At 37.0% G+C, this 11,546-nt stretch overlaps 2 protein-coding genes across 3 annotated transcripts in view; one reads left to right on the top strand and one right to left on the bottom strand.

Annotated features, from left to right (window-relative positions):
- LOC106883331 (solute carrier family 12 member 9) overlaps positions 1-11,546 on the bottom strand; it is a 113,217-nt gene that overhangs the window by 100,812 nt on the left and 859 nt on the right. The gene's annotated exons all lie outside the window — the stretch shown is intronic.
- The window catches only part of LOC128247266 (histone-lysine N-methyltransferase SETMAR-like), a 24,590-nt gene continuing 22,106 nt past the window's right edge, over positions 9,063-11,546 (top strand). The window contains exons 1-2 of one of the 2 annotated variants that reach the window (XR_008263620.1): positions 9,063-9,253; positions 10,656-11,540. The gene's annotated coding sequence lies outside the window, so the exon portion shown is untranslated. Of the gene's footprint in view, positions 9,254-10,655; positions 11,541-11,546 lie in introns of those variants that run through there. The other variant, XM_052966066.1, reaches the window with a different exon arrangement.

Genomic DNA, 11,546 nt, shown 5'->3' with positions numbered 1-11,546 from the left:
ACACACACACACACACACACACACACACACATATATATATATATATATATATATATATAGTGGCATTAGGAAGGGCATCCAGCTATAGAAACTCTGCCAAATCAGATTGGAGCTTGGTGTCGCCTCCTGGTCGACCAGTCCTCAGTCAAATCGTCCAACCCATGCTAGCATGGAAAGCAGACGTTAAACGACAATGATACATATATACAACGGGCTTCTTTCAGTTTCTGTCTACCAAATCCACTCACAAGGCTTTGGTTGGCCTGAGGCTATAGTAGAAGACACTTGCCCAAGGTGCCACGCAGTGGGACTGAACCCAGAACCATGTGGTTCGTAAGCGAGGTACTTACCACACAGCCACTCCTATGCCAAGTATATTAGTAGATTAAGTATATTGTTTAATAGTGTAAGTTATTATTTCTTAGTACAGAAAAAAGTGTTCTGATATTCTACTAATGTATGCATGTATTGTTTTCACTCACACACACTATCATGTCTACATAAACCTACTTCTGCTCACAAATCAATAATTTTACTTTTACAGCAGAACTTTGTTGTTGCTTTTAGTTTTCAGCCAAAAAGAAAGCAAAAAAATAATAAAAATAAAATGGAAAATGAATAAATATACACACACACACATATACATATATATATATATATATATGTATAAAGGTATGCATATATATTTTTATTTGCAATGATGTACATCAATATTTGACATTTTAAAAATGGGACTACAAAACGCCAGATGGTGTTTCCTTTTCATACAACAGACTTGTTAAGGTTCAGTGTGCAAACACATTGTTGCGAATCTCAACTAAATGGTAGATGTTGTAGTTGTACTGTTGCTATTGTTGTACCTCAAGGTATTGTTTTTTGGTGTGTTGTTATTGTTGTTGTTGTTGTTGTTTAACCTTTTCCATGCCCATGTCAGCTGTGATAAAGGAGACCTATAACTCAAAAGAGTCCAGCTGTGACCATCCCATTTTTTTTGCCAATCAGTATATTCATATTCTACATTATCCATAGTGTGGAGGCGTAATGGCCCAGTGGTTAGGGCAGCGGACTTGCGGTCATAGGATCGCGGTTTCGATTCCCAGACCGGGCGTTGTGAGTGTTTATTGAGCGAAAACACCTAAGGCTCCACGAGGCTCCGGTAGGGGATGGTGGCGAACCCTGCTCTACTCTTTCACCACAACTTTCTCTCACCCTTACTTCCTGTTTCTGCTGTACCTGTAATTCAAAGGGTCAGCCTTGTCACTCTGTGTCACGCTGAATATCCCTGAGAGCTACGTTAAGGATACATGTGTCTGTGGAGTGCTCAGCCACTAGCACATTAATTTCACGAGCAGGCTGTTCCGTTGATCGGATCAACTGGAACCCTCGACGTCGTAAGTGACAGAGTGCCAACATATCCATGGTATCTTTCTCTTTCCAAGGCAGTTGGTTGTAATTGGTTTGAGGAAGGAAGGTGGGAAGAGGAGGAAATTAGCTGCTGTTTCTAGCAATTTCAGTGAACATGTACCTGTTACGTCAATAGCTTATAAATCATAGTATTAACACAAATTCTTACTTAGTTGAAATTGCTAGTCATAAGTGGAAAAAAAAACCCAAAAAAACTCTGCAGATATTGAGATCAAGATTAAGAGGGTGGGGAGAGAAGAGGAGAAGCTTTTACATAGTTGCTTGGCCTGGTAGAAATAGCAGTCAAACTCCTTCAAATCCCATCTTACACTCATAAAAAGGGAAGAAGATAATTATCATACATAATATATCTAGGATTATCATGTATGATGCATAATAATAGGTGCAATATGGCTGTGTGGTAAGAAGCTTGCTTCCTTGGGCAAGTGTCTTCTACTATAGCCCTAAGACAACCAAAGCCTTGTGAGTGGATTGGTAAATGGAAACTGAAAAAAGTTTGTCATATATATCTATATATATATCTATGTGTGCATGTTTTTCTGTTTGTGTTTGTACTCCATTACTGTTTGACAACTAGTGTTGGTTTGTTTACACCCCTGTAACTCTTTTTAGAATGACATTGTAGAGTAGGTATGAGATGCTGGATCTGGTTGGTTTCAACATAAAACAGGTAGAATATTTGGGTCGTAGATGGTTGAATTAAATGCTAAAGGGATGAAGTTATCTTGATATATCTTGATATAAACCATGCCTTATGTGTTAGAGCAATTATAAACTGTTGTGGCAAGAATCATGACACCCCCTGTGAGAACGACTATAAATAGAAGTGGTCTGAGTGAGTGAGACAGAGAGAGTAGGTGTTAATCCCAGAAAGTTGTAAGGTGTCGTTTTGGTAGTTTGTTGGAATATCGTTTGTTGGTTCAAGTCTAGTTCTTGGAGAGTTTGTTGGATTGTTATGTTGTCGTTACCCTGCTTCATTATATATTTTATTGTTACAACATGGTTATAGTGTAAACAGGTATCGTTATAAATAGTGGTGATACTACGATAATTGGTGACAAGTAACTACATTACAATATAAACTATAAACTTAAAACAATAATTAGGTTATTGTCAACCATAGAACTCAATTGGCATGAGCAACTTTTTCTGAAAAAGGACACCTTTTGAAATCAAATTGACAAACCAATTAAAGTCAAAGTTAATATATATATATATATATGACACTTATATTGTTTCTGTACTTATGTAATACTACCTTGTCTGAAAAAATAACTTAAAAAATGGAACTATTTCAAAACTATGTCAAAAGATTTATTACTAATTGGCAAAGTTAACTACTAAATGATTGCAGCATGGAAAACACCAGTTAGCCACTCAGAAACACACAAAGCCTGTCAAATTCACATAAACAGTCATTTGTTACACAGTGTGAACATTTTTGTTGCTTGAAACTGTAACCTATTCACTGAAAAAAGAATGTGATGTAACACCATCTTTTGTCACTGAACAGGTTATACAAATAAGAGTTGAAGTGAAGTTGGTTTCAGTGTGTTTCTGAATGGCTAACTTACATCTTCCATGCTGCAATTGCTTTAGTTTCAGCACACAATCTCAGATCAAAGCAATTACTATGCAAGTGCATCTCTGTAATTAAACCATTAAATTTATGAAGAATGAAACAGCCATAATCAGTTTTTAGTAAAGTTTCAAGCAAATTCCTACAATATTTGGCTACATAAAGTATTCAACTTGTGATCTTTCTGAGATCTGGCTGGAGGGTATAATACCACCGCCGCCGCCGCCACCACTACCACCATCACACCACCACCACCACTACCACCACCACCACCACCAAAACCACCACCACCACCACCACCACCACCACTACTACTACTACTACTACTACTATTACTGTTGATAGTAATGATGATGATGATGATGATAAGAAGAAGAATGATGGTCACTCTTGTCAGTTGGTTTCAATGTATGAATGTTTGAAGGGGAGTACTTAAAATTAAAGAGAGTAAAAGAAAGAAAGAAAAAAAAATCATTAAGAGCTGCATTGATTTGCAATGGATGCATGAATGTAATTTCAGTTCAGGTATGGATTTTGCTATGAAGTCGCAATGGGGACATTGATGATTTTGATTTTGCCTGGGATTGGGCAAGTGTGTCTGTTGGTTGCAGGATATAGTTCTGTTGTTCTCTTCCTTCGACTCAAATTGTTTGAATGCGTTGTTACACATTTTACACTATGCAGCTCAATCTAGGCAATAATTTTCTCAACATGTCAGGTTAAGCTGCAGAGATTTTAGTGATTGCTTCAACGTATCCTGATACCTAAAGAGAGGTCTTCCTTTGCTGCGATATCCCTCCACTTTTTAGGCGCAGGAGTGGCTGTGTGGTAAGTAGCTTGCTTATGAACCACATGGTTCCGGGTTCAGTCCCACTGCGTGGCACCTTGGGCAAGTGTCTTCTACTATAGCCTTGGGCCGACCAAAGCCTTGTGAGTGGATTTGGTAGACGGAAACTGAAAGAAGCCAGTCGTATATGTGTGTATATATATGTATGTGTGTGTGTGTATGTTTGTGTGTCTCTGTGTTTGTCCACCCCAGCATCGCTTGACAACCGATGGTGGTGTGTTTACGTCCCTGTAACTTAGCGGTTCTGCAAAAGAAACTGATAGAATAAGTACTAGGCTTCCAAAGAATAAGTCCTGGGGTCGATTTGCTCGACTAAAAGGCAGTGCTCCAGCATGGCTGCTGTCAAATGACTGAAACAAGTAAAAGATTAAAAGAGTATACAACAGAATTTTCAGAATGTGGTCATTTTTCATTCAAACAACATATCCTATCCATTTGCACTGAATTCTCATTGGCAGGCTTTGGATATTGGAGATATCATACTTTTCTAAGATTTTGGCATTGGATATTTTATTTTCCCATTTTATGTTGCATGTTCAAAAGTGTGCTCAAAATATAAGGTTTATATACACTATTTTTAGCTTTTAAACAGACACCATGTTCATCTCATAAATGGGATGGTTTTACAAAAGCACTTATAGCTTTAGATATTCTAACACTGATTTTGTCATCAAGTATTCTTAAAGTTTACGTTACTTCTGAGATATTTAAATGATTTGACCCATTTCAGTAGCTTATTGTCAATCACCACATTTGAATCTTGAGTATGTTCCATCCCAGGCTTTGGTTGGAATAGAACTTCAATATTCTTGATGTTGATAGTCAGCCCAAATGCACAAGCTGCCACAACAAACCTGTCAACTATGTTCTGAATTCTCTCAAATGTATGAAAATCAAAGCACAATCATCTGCTAACAGAAAATCTCTTCCTTAGACTTTTTCTTAGATCTGAAGCTTTGCCTCTTTAGGTTTTGTAGACCTTTGTTTGTGTGAAACTGAAAGTGTACGCCTTCATGATAATCCCTAAAAGTATGTTAGAGCATCACTGAAAAGAATATGGCAAAAAGTACAGGAGCTAAAACACAGCCCTGTTTAGTTCCAGAGGCAATAGAAAATGTCTTTGAACTTTGACTGTTAGATATTACTCTTATCATCATTCCTTTGTGCAAAGATACTATTAAAATAAAAAATAAATGTTTCCTTCTCGAGCTATGCTAGGCTCATGAGGGCTGGTTTCCCAGTTTCAATGGTGTATATATTCCCCACCTGGACAGGACTCCGGTCCATCACAAGAATACTCATTTTTGCCAGTTGAATGAACTGGAGCAATGTAAAGTGGAGTGTTTTGTTCAAGAACAGAATGCATCACCCAGTGCAGGAATTGAAACCACATTCTTATGATAATGACTCCAAATCCTAAAAACTAAGCCACGTGCCTCCACAAAGATACTATTACTCTTATCATTTTATCAGGAAGACCAAATTTTGATAAGATTTTCCAGAATGCTTCACAATTCCCTATTAAATGCCTTAGTGAAGTCGATAATGACCATCTATGAGTCAGTATTTCGCTCATGTTTTTTTTCTTGAACTTGCTGAAGGGTGACAGCCATGTCAACTGCACCTCTCCCAGCCTGAAATCCACATTGGGATATAGGATATATGTTGTTTACAACATGCTTATTGATGCAGTTAAGAATCACCCTCGCAACAAACTTATTCCTGCATTATTGTTATTCATACTCTTCTTCCCTTTGTTTTTGTACATGTGCATTATGGATGCATCTGTGAACTGTTGGGAAATAGATTCAGTCTCCAAGATCAAACAGATCAATTTGCACAGCTTTCTTACAAATTTTTTACCACTATGCTCATACACTTCTATGAGAATACTGACTCATCCAGGAGCTTTACTACTGGAAAGTTTTTAATAGCAGTACTTATCTCTTTCAAGTACCTGTCATTAAATAGAAGAGGTTCGGTGATTCTCATGGATTCTGATCTTAACTGATTGAAAGTGTTATCATGCACATTATTTTGTTTTGGTATAAAAGATGGGCTACAGCAAAAGTTCTGCTCAATACCACAGATTTGCTTGTCAGTTGTTTGACCTTAACCAGTTGAGCATGTTCCTTGGTGACTGACGATATGTGCACCTCTGATCATGAGCAGAAGTAGTGGGGGAGCATCATAGCCATGTGTTGAGAGGAATTTTTTGGGGTTTGAATAATTCACCTCTGGAAACATGGATGCTTTGTTCATCACCCTTAAACAAACCTTATTCAAGGACCTTTTGAGCGGGATGGACTACTCGACCTGAAGAAAATTCTAACTGGGTTCCACCAGCAAGGTCATGTTCTGTTTATCTTGATATGAGATCACCATGTCACACACATATGGTTGTGATGCATGTCCTTAGTGTATCCTTATCATCATGAGGTAATCATGATGGATATATTGGGCTTCGTATATTTGTATCCCAGTGTCACTTTGATGGCATGTGCTGCTCTCTCACTCAATGATAATAATAATAATGATCTAGTCCCATTCATACCATTATCATTAGCTGATTTGTTTGGCTTTTTCACACATAAATGAGGTAAGTTTTTAGGTTACCACCAACTAATATTTTTATTGAGATACCATCTCTTGCACAGTTACCCACCAAGGTGAAAATAATAATAATTAACAATCTGACCAGTTGAATGTATATTTTCCACAGAAAGCAGAAGTGCAGACGTCAGTCTGGTCAGATAGTAACTGGGGTAAGGCATGACAGTCAGATGGTAAATTACGATGGTAGGCATTTGCATCTCTATATGACGTTTTAGGGACAGCTTCCTCTCAGCCCATTTTTGGGTAAGGATGGTGACCCTATTCACAACCTTGACTCAGCCCTTGTTCACTATGAAGTCTCAACTGAACCAGCTCCTAAGCTCTTTAACCAGTCTGTTTGTCACAATGTTGTCTGATGGCATGACCTTGTCTCTCCAGGTGTCAAGCTGCAAAACCACTGACTTTTCTCCTAGCATCATCTTTTAATCCTTTGGAATGATGCCTAACCCCTTCTACTTTTTAATGGTGGTAAACACCATTACAAGGGACACTTACACTGACTCAGCTCTGTCATATCCTGAGGATACTCTACTCATGACTGGACACATGGTATGAAACAATTATAAAAGGTAGCTGTGTTCACGTTGACCACCAAGTAGATGCTGCTGTGCATTGCTGTGATTTAGCTTCTGGAAAATGTGTCTGAAACTGGCTACTTTTAGGATGCCTGCCAAGTGGTGATGACAGACACTATCAAAGGTTTTTGATAGATTCAAATTGATCAGGGCCTTAGCAAAGCCAAGTTTATTCCTCACCTTCTCTCTGATGTATCACATGTGATGGAGGTTGTCATGAACACATCCACATCTATTGGGGATCACACAAATTTGCATTTCTTTGCTCAAACCACAAATGACAAGTGCCAACTTCTCTGATAACACTTTGGTCAAAGTCTTTAACTTTGCATTTAACAGAGTTATGTTGTTGGCATCCTTTTTCAGTGGCACCACCCAGCTTTGCCTCATAGGGGAGTTAATAGGAAAATTGATTTTTATGTTATGGAACTCTACATAATGGCAATATTTTCAGAAGTGCAATGTTTCTGTTATGCAAGGAATATCTGAATAAAGAATTTTTATTTGAGATATGCAAAACTTGGAGATTGAAAACAGAGATAAACCCTATAACAGATGTCTTGGAAATGATACAAAAAACCCCAAAAAGAACAAAAGAAAAACAGAAACAGTTGCAGACAAATATATAAAGAAAGCTACAAATCATTACATACACACACACATACACTCACACCCTCACATACACACTCACACATAACCAGACACACATATGTGCGACGCGCGCACACACACACACACACACACACACACACGCACACACAAACACACTCGCTCAAACACACAAACACACTCACACACATAAATGCATACACTTACACACATTCAAATGCTTACAAATACTCTCACACATGACATTCAGAAAGATGGGAGCCTCTAACTGGCAATTTCCCTGCTAGAAATAGCAGCCAAATCTTCCTTAGATCACACAGTACCTCTTGTGAAAGAGAAGGACATACTGGTTTAATCCTCGTTTTGTCTTAAAAAAAAAAACAGGATGATCACAGCTGGAATGTCTTTGATCATAAGTCAGAGTTGACCTGTGGCTGAACAACAACAATAACAACAACAGCATAGAAAATAACACTATCAGGTACTTCATGCTTATTATGTACAGGACTGGCAACACAATGGTGAAACACAAAACTGAAAGAAAACACTGCACATAACCAACTGCACTTTATTGTGTAGTGCACATACAGACTAAAAAGAATAATGATTTTTTCTTCTGCTATAAGCACAAGGTTTGAAGTTTTGGAGGATGAAGCTAGTTTATTACATTGATTTTTATGTTATGGTGGTACTTATCTTATTGACCCTGAAAGGATGATAAGCAAAGTTGACCTTGGTGGAATTTGAACTCAGAATGTAAAGAGCTGGAAATAATGACGCAAAGCATTTTTCCAGTGTGCTAATGATCCTGTTAGCGCGCTGTCATCATCATCATCATCATTGTTTGACATTGGCCTTCCATGCTGGCTTAATAATGATTAAAAAAAAAAAATAATAATAATAATCCTCTCTGCTATAGGCACAAGGCCTGGAATTTATGGGGAGGGATATAGTTGATCCCATCAACCCCAGTACTTGTCTGGTACTTATTTTATCAACCCTGAAAGGATGAAAGGCAAAGTTGACCCCAGTGGAATTTGAACTCAGAACTTAAATACAGACAAAATGCCGCTAAGGATTTTGGCTAAAAATTCTGCCAGCTTGCTGCTTTACAAATAATAATAATAATATGAGAGTATTGTAGTTTGCTTGAAGCATTGTGTATTGTTTGTAAAGAATAAAAAGTTTTGAATGGTACAACAATGCGCTGTAATACAAAAATGGACTCTATACCTGTTGTAATTTAGTTATCTATAGTCTGATGATATTTTGGAATACAATTCCTTCTTCAGATATTCTTAGATGGAGTCGCTGCTATAATCTGTTTTCCAACAGCTTTTCTTTTTTCGGAAGCATCTCAGCAGTGGTCTAACAAAGCTCCTTCTGGAATTCCTCATGAGAAGTGCTTGAGGTCAGCTATGTCTCTGACGCACTTCTCATGAGGAATTCCGGAAGAAGCTTCGTGAGACCACTACTGAGACGCTTCCAAAAAAAGAAAAACCGTTGCAAAACAGATTATAGCAGCGATTCCATCTAAGAATATCCGAAGAAGGAATTGTATTCCGAAATATCATCGGACTATGAATAACCAAATTACAACAGGTATATAGTCCATTTTTGTATTATAGTGCATTGTTGTACCATTCAAAACTTTTTATTCTTTAATAATAATATGATAATAATGATTTCAAAATTTGGCATAAGGTGAGCAGTTTTGGGGGAGGGGGTTAGTCGATAACATCAACCCTAGTGCTTAACTGGTACTTATTTTACCGACCCTGAAAGGACGACAGGTAAAGTCAACCTCAGTGGAATTTGAACTCAGAACGTACAAACGGACAAAATACTGCTAGGTATTTTGCCTGGTGTGCTAACAATTCTGCCAGCTTACCACATTAATGATAATGATAATAATAATAATAATAATAATAATAATAATAATGATAATGATAATAATAATAATAATAATAATAATAATAACAATAATAATAATAACAATAATAATGATAATGATGATGATGATGATGATGATGATGATAATCTTTTATTAACTGCAAAAGGTTTACATCAAGAAAAGCATTATGGACTGCACAGGACAAAATATTGAGTGTATGTTATGTGCATGTGTGTATGTTACTATTCTATATTTAAGAGATGAGGAATTATGTACATTATTTACATTATTTACATTCAATAGATATTTGTCTTCATCTTGTTTGTTGTTAACACGTTTCGGCTAATATACCCCTCCAGCCTTCTTCAGGTGTCTTGGGGAAATTTCGAACCTGGGTTCTCATTCCTAAGGTATTTTTTCGATGTCATTATTATTATTATTATTATTGTTATTGTTCCGGTCACTGCTTGGAATCAAACTTGGAATCTTGGGGTTAGTTGCCCGTGCTCTTAACCACTACGCCATATTCCCATGGGCATATGGTGTAGTGGTTAAGAGTGCGGGCTACTAACCCCAAGATTTCAAGCAGTGACCTGAACAGCAACAACAACAACAACATCAAAAAATACCTTAGGAATGAGAACCCAGGTTCGAAATTTCTCCAAGACACTTGAAGAAGGCTGGAGGGTATGTCAACCGAAACGTTGCGTTAACAACAAACAAGATGAAAAATATCTGTCAAATGTAAATAATGTAAATAATGTGTGTATGTTGTTATGAGGGTTTTGCAGCTAATCAGGTTTAACAACAAAAACAAAATAAGGAGGTAATAATAAGATTTTAACAAGAGTATTCCTTAATAGGGAGGACAGATTTGAGGACTGCTCATGGGAAACCCTATTAGACCATAGGTGCCTTTGACTTCCAGTGTATGTGCTTTCTTATTAATTATTATTATTATTATTATTATTATTTCTAATTTTGGCATAAGGTCACCAATATTTTCGGGAGGGGGTAAGTCAGTTATGTTGACTCTGGAATGTGACTGGTATTTAATGATAATGGTGATGATGACGATGATGTTGATAATGATTTTTTTTTCTATTACAGGCACAAGGCCTGAAATTTTGGAGAATGGGGCTAGTGGATTATTTCAACCCCAGTGCTTAACTGGTACTTATTTCATCAGACCTGAAAGGATGAAAGTCAAAGCTGACCTACGATAGCAACAACAACAACAATGATATTAATAAATGTTGGTTTCAAATTTTGGCACAAGGCCAGCAACTTCGGGGAGGAGATAAGTCGATTACATCGACCCCATTGTTCAACTGGTACTTATTTAATTGACCCTGAAAGAATGAAAGGCAAAGTTGATCGCAGTGGAATTTGAACTCAGGACATAAAGATGGAATAACTGTCGCTAAGCATTTTGCCCGGTGTGATAACAATTCTGCCAGCTCACCACCCTAATAATAATAATAATAATAATAATAATAATAATAATAATAATAATAATAATAATAATAATAGTCCTTTCTGCTATAGGCACAAGGTCCGAAATTTTGGGGAGGAAGGTAGTCAATTATGTCGATCCCAGTGCTGAACAGGTACTTAATTTATCGACCCTGAAAGAATGATAGGCAAAATCAACCTCGGTGGAATTGATAATAATAATAATAATAATAATAATAATAATAATGAACTTCTAACATGAACTTCTACATGAACTTCTAACTTGTTGTCTCTTGAGGTCTCTGGGTGAGACTTGGATCCAACTTGTACAAATGCAAAGCAAAAGTCAAACATAAAATAATAATAATAATAATAATAATAATAATAATAATAATAATATACACTGGAAGCTATGCCAACATTATGGAATAGCAACAGAAAAAAGATGGTATAAACACACGCCAGAAAAGGTCACAGAAAACGAGAAAGCAACCATACTCTGGGATATGCCAATACACACAGATAGAGAAATTAAGGCGAATAGAC

The sequence above is a fragment of the Octopus bimaculoides genome, chromosome 3 (genome assembly GCF_001194135.2).
Source record: "Octopus bimaculoides isolate UCB-OBI-ISO-001 chromosome 3, ASM119413v2, whole genome shotgun sequence".
Taxonomy (NCBI): domain Eukaryota; kingdom Metazoa; phylum Mollusca; class Cephalopoda; order Octopoda; family Octopodidae; genus Octopus; species Octopus bimaculoides.
This window is presented reverse-complemented; position numbering and strand designations above follow the sequence as displayed.